We start from the raw sequence: 5,921 nt of genomic DNA on the forward strand, positions 1-5,921 counted from the left end.
TTGAACTCTTGGGATCAAGCAGTCCTCCATCCAAAGCCTCCCAAAGTGCTCCAACTATAGGCGTGAGCCACTGTGCCTGGCCTGATAAGTGTCACTTTTAAAACATCAGTTTATTAACTACATAGAAATCTAAAAAGATCCTGCAAAACAAAACATCCTTTAAACGTGTTTAAGTAGATAGAATATCTGAAATTCTGGATTTTTCAGTCGCTTCATTATTATGCTGTGGCAGCCAACTAATCCTTAACTTCAGCTGATGAAATAAATTTCCTAAATACAGTGCTGTCATTGCAGATTCCAACTTCTATGTTATCTTCTGTCATTTGCCTTTTAACACTTCCCTTTAGGGTTAAGATGGCTATATGAATGGCATTTTAAGTTTCAGATCTTCTTTGTATCTTCTCTCAAAGAAAGTTTTCCCATTCACACAGTTCTTTCCCGTTGCTGTGGCGTTCAAAGAAAGCTCCAGATGGATCTGCCTGAGTAAATATGTCTGTCCCCCACAACCACAAATAAGTAGAAAGACTCCAAATGGGCAAATACCACCAGCTGAGTGTATTCGTGGATCTCAGAAGCTAATTTCTCTACCAGCTGAGTTGTGGGAATGGGTTCTTGGTAAACAGGATAGTATTGCTGAGCTAGCTTTTGAACTCTGTGCACATGCACTCTGTAATCTGCACCCATTGCCACTATACACCAAACCTGTATGTTTGATAATTGGTTCCACTCTGTGTACACTTTGCTCATCATACAGAATAGAATTCTGCTCTTCTCAGTTGCTAATACCATGCCATTTGCTGCTTTAACTCCCACTGAAAGGGCTTCTCCAGCTAGAGCAGCCAAAGGCTATTCAATATGGACAAATTTACTAGACAGGCCCAATGTAGTCAGTGAAAAGCTGTAACTATGTTCCTCCATCTTTATCCAGATAACCCATTTCTCATCTTTTATCTCTGCCTTAGTGCAGCAGTTCGCTCATACCCCAAATAAAGCACATTTCATTTGATTCTGATTAGCTATGTATTCATCTGTTGCTCTTTTTAGGTGGTGGTATATATTTGAAGAGCAAAGACTATAGCTTATCCTCTATCTGAGTGTATGTCAGGCCTTTATATAGGGAGTGGAGTTAGGATGGGATTTGGTGTTCTCAGCAGCTGCTTGTTGGATGCCTGCTAACTTTATGGAGTCTGCAGACCAAAAATTCACACTTAATTGTCCCTATAAAAGTCTGGAAAATATTATTCTTACAAATGATTTTGTAAATACTGCAGGAAATTGGCTCCTACTACTATCCCAGCAGCTATTAAAGCCAGTTTGGCTTCAGGTCCTAGACAAATGATTTGTCATCTGTTTCATTTGTTTGTTTTCTTTCCTGACAGAGCTGGAATTCTGGATTGTTCCCCACTTTAAAAACTTCCAAATCCAAACCAAAAGTAGACAGGGCAGGATACAAGGCTCCCCATTCGCACTTAGTTTCACAGAGTGAAAAATCACAGGCAGTTTGCCCAGAATTACATTTTATGTCTGGCTTTTCAATAGCATATTATGTTAAAAAAATTTTGTTGTTGTTGTTTTTCTATAACAGATGGGGTCTTAGATATTTGAGAGAGGAAAAGGGTGGGAATTACTCTTAGCAATATAGGTACGGCTCTAACAAATAGCTTCCGATACTAATTTTTAGAGGAAAGAGAAGGAAACTAAAATTTAAGAGATGTGCCTCTGATATGTGGTAAATTGTTTATATCTCACTCAATCCCCACACCTTATCAGGTAGGTATTATTAGTTATGTTTTATCTGCTAGAGAACTGGGAATCAAAAAGTGTAGTAATTTACCCAAGGTAACAATAGTGGAATTTGAACTCAGATCTCTCAGAGTTGAAAGTTTAAAGCATCTTTACTTCCCTTAAAATTAATCATATAACACTGAAATAAAAACCCTTGCCTCCCAAAGTGGTTGATGTTTACTTTCAGCTTAACTAAAAGAATAGGAACAAGATTTACCTTTTCATCCGAAACAACTAAAAGACCTGACAATATTATATGTAATAAAACAATAGTTTTCAGACACTAGTCATGAAGCAGTGAAGGGCAACAATCCTGAAAGAAGGAACACAAATGAGTTGAGTTTTATGATTCCCCTAGCTGATATCTGGAGAGAGATTCCAGATTGCAGCCTAAGGAAAGAGAACTAAGAGAGAAACCAGAGATTATTCTCTGAGTTGAGGGAACAGAGATGGGAGTCCAGAGAGGCCAAAGTAGATGAAGCTCATAAGGCAGAGTACAAAAGAGGAGAGAGCTGCACAGAAAAAAAGGCTTGCAGATCTCAGGAGGGTCTCCCTTGAGACACGAGCTGAGTACTTCGGCATGCATGGGAAAATTACCAAGGTTGGAGAAAGAACCACCTGAAAGGAGCAGAGGGAGCAATCATTGGAGTTCACACAAGGAAGCGAGTAGTTTGTGTTCCTGCTAGCCAGAGTAGAACAATTCATTTTACAAAGGGCGCTGGATAGAGTAGTCAGGAAAATAGAGCCTCATAAGGGAACAAAATTAACCCTAGACTAAAGGCTGGTCTCATCTTACCTACTGAAGCTTTAAGCCTCAGTTTCCAGCCAGGAGCAGCGGCTTACTTACACCTGTAATCCCAGCACTTTGGGAGGCCGAGGCAGGTGGATCTCGAGGTCAGGAGATCGAAACCAACCTGGCTAACATGATGAAACCCCATCTCTACTAAAAAAAATACAAAAAAATTAGCTGGGCATGGTGGTGGGTGCCTGTAGTCCCAGCTACTCGGGAGGCTGAGGCAGGAGAATGGTGTGAACCTGGGAGGCAGAGCTTTCAGTGAGCCGAGATTGCGCCACTGCACTCCAGTCTGGGCGACAGAGCGAGACTCAGTCTCAAAAAACAAAAAACAAGACAATTTTGGCCCCTTCTTGTTTTCTCCTGCCCTCTTTTGCCTTTCTGCCATAGAATGACACACAGCAAGAAGGCCCTCACCAAATGCTAGCACATCAATCTTGATTTCCCAGCCTCCAGAACCATTAGCCAATAAATTCTTGTTTATTATAAATTACCCAGTCTGTGTGTTTTGTTATAGCAGCACAAAACAGCCTAAGACATATACAAACTAACAAATTTCATGAAGAATGAGATAATATGAACAACGCTGTATTAAAGAAATGATACTTTTAGTTAAACAAAACGTTAACTTTTGTTTAGTCAAACAAAACTCTAGGCCCAGCTGAGTTCACTGATGAGTCCTACAAAACATCTAAGGAAGGAAAAAAAATACAATTTTACACACTATTCCAGAAAATAATGAGGAGAGAAGACTTGTCATCTCAATGTATGAGGCCAGCATTTACCTGATACCAAAACCAGACAAGGAAATTACAAGAAAAAACAACTAAAGCCCACTGTCCATCCTGACCATAAAGAAAAAAATTCTCAACAAAATTTTAGCAAACCAAACAATAAATAAAAAGGGTAATATAACATGACCAAATGAGGTTATCTCAGGAACTCATGGTTGGAAATCAATCAATTGAAAAATCAATCATTGCAATCCATTATATTTACAAACTGAAAAAACAAAAACCATATGATTATCTCAATAGAACCAGGAAAAGCATATGGTGAAACTCAATGTTGATTTCTCATAACTTTCAGCAAACTAGGAATAGAGGGGAATTTCTTCAAATGAGGAATATAAAGGACTTTCTAATAAAGAGCATCAACAACAACTCCATAGCCAATGTCATACTTAACTGTGAAAGACCAAATGCTTTTCCTCTAAGGTTATCAACAAGGCAAGAATGCCTGATCTAACAACTATCTAACATTGTACTAGAGGTTCTAGTCATTGCAGTAAGGCATGAAGAGGAATAAACCCATTCAAATTGGAAAGCAAGAAGTAATTCTCCTTTCATTAAATTTTTAAATTTTTATTTATTTATTTATTTTTATTTTGAGATAGACTCTCACTCTGTTGCCCAGGCTGGAGTGCAGCAGCGCAATCTTGGCTCACTACAACCTCCACCTCCCAGGTTCAACGATTCTCCTGCCTCAGCCTCCTGAGTAGCTGGGACTACAGGTGCGTGCCACCATGCCTGGCTAATTTTTTATATTTTTAGTAGAGACGGGGTTTCACGGTGTTAGCCAAGATGGTCTCAATCTCCTGACCTTGTGATCCACCTGCCTCAGCCCCCCCAAAGTGCTGGGATTACAGGCATGAGCCACAACAACACCAGCCTTAATTTTTAAATTTTTATTAATTTTTTGAGTCTCCCTGTCATACAGGCCGGAGTGCAGTGGTGCAATTATGGCAGCATCAACCTTTCAGGCTCAAGCAATCTTCCTGCCTTAGCCTCCGAAATACCAAGTAGGTGGGACTACAGGTGTGCACCACCACACCCAGCATTTTTTTTTTTTTTTTTTTTTTTTTTTTTTTTTTTTTTTTTTTTTTTTTTTTTTGAGAGAGACATTCCCACTATGTTGCCTACGCTGGCTTTGAACTCCTGGGCTCAAGTGATCCTCCCATCTTGGCCTCCCAAAGTGCTGGGATTAAAGGTGTGAACCACCATGCCTAGGGTAAGTCTGCCTTTAATGGCAGACAACATAATCGTCTGTCATTAAATAGACATCCTAAATTAATAGGATTAGAAAGTCCTATGAAATCTATAAAACTGCTAAAATTGATGAGTGAATTTTGCAAAATAATTCCAAAATGTATATTGAAATGGAAAAGATATAAAGTAGCCAAAATTACTTCATAAAAGAACAAAGTTAAGGGATGTGTGTTACCTGATTTGAAGGCTTATTATGAAGCTATCATAAGCAAGACATCTTAGTATTGGTGTAAAATTAGACAAATAGATCAATGGAACATCATAGTAACTTGAGAAATCAACTCAGACATATTTGGTTAACTGAATTTTGGCAAAGGTGCAATGGTAAATGGAGAAATAGTAATCTTTTTAACACATGCTGAAAAAATTGGCTAGGCATTTTTTTTAAAAAAAGAAAATGGTCTGTTGGCTGTATGAATGTCTTCTTTAAAATGTCGGTCATTAATCCTTTGCCCACTTTTGATGGGTTGTTGTTTTTTTCTTGTTAAATTTGTTGAGTTCTTTGTAGGTCTGGTATTACCTTTGCAGAGAGTAGATGCAAAATTTTCTCCCTTCTGTAGTTGCCTGTTGATCTCTGATGTAGTTCCTTTGCTGTGCAGAAGCTCTTAGTTTAATTAGATCCCATTTGTCAATTTTGGCTTTTGCTGCCATTCTTGGTGTTTTAGACGATGAAGTCCATGCCCGTGCCTAGTCCTGAATGGTTACTACCTAGGTTTCTTCTAGGGTTTTGTATTAGGTCTAACATTTAAAGTCTCTAATCCATCTTGAAGTAATTTCATATAAGAGTAAGGAAATGACCAGTTTCACTTTCTACTATGGCTAGCCAATTTTCCCAGCACCCATTTATTAAATAGGGAAGCCTTCCCTCATATGCTTGTTTTTCTCAGGATGTCAAAATCAGAGGCTGTAGATGTGTGTATCATTCATACAGCCAACAGACACAGAAAAAAGATGCTCATCATCACCGCCCAGAGAAAAGCAAATCAAACACATGAGATACCAATCTCACAACCAGTAGAATGGCAATCATTAAAAAGTCAGGAAACAATAGGTGCTGGAAGAGATGTGGAAAATAGGAACACTTTTACACTGTTGGTGGTTGTAAATAGTTCAACCATATAGGAAAACAGTATGGCGATTCCTCAAGGATCTTAGAACTTAGATGACCATATGGACCCAGCCATCCCATTACTGTGGATACCCAAAGGATGAAAATCATGCTCTATAAAGACTTCAGCGGCCGGCGCGGGCTCAAGCTGTAATCCCTAGCAACTTTGGGAGGGCCGAACGTCGCG

General features: G+C 39.0%; 1 pseudogene; it reads right to left on the minus strand.

The window, feature by feature from the left end:
• Positions 1-218: 218 nt before the first annotated feature.
• LOC108514564 (proteasome subunit alpha type-2 pseudogene) lies at positions 219-1,232 on the minus strand (annotated as a pseudogene).
• Positions 1,233-5,921: the final 4,689 nt, after the last annotated feature.

Source organism: Rhinopithecus bieti, unplaced genomic scaffold (genome assembly GCF_001698545.2).
Source record: "Rhinopithecus bieti isolate Rb0 unplaced genomic scaffold, ASM169854v2 scaffold_30846, whole genome shotgun sequence".
NCBI lineage: Eukaryota > Metazoa > Chordata > Mammalia > Primates > Cercopithecidae > Rhinopithecus > Rhinopithecus bieti.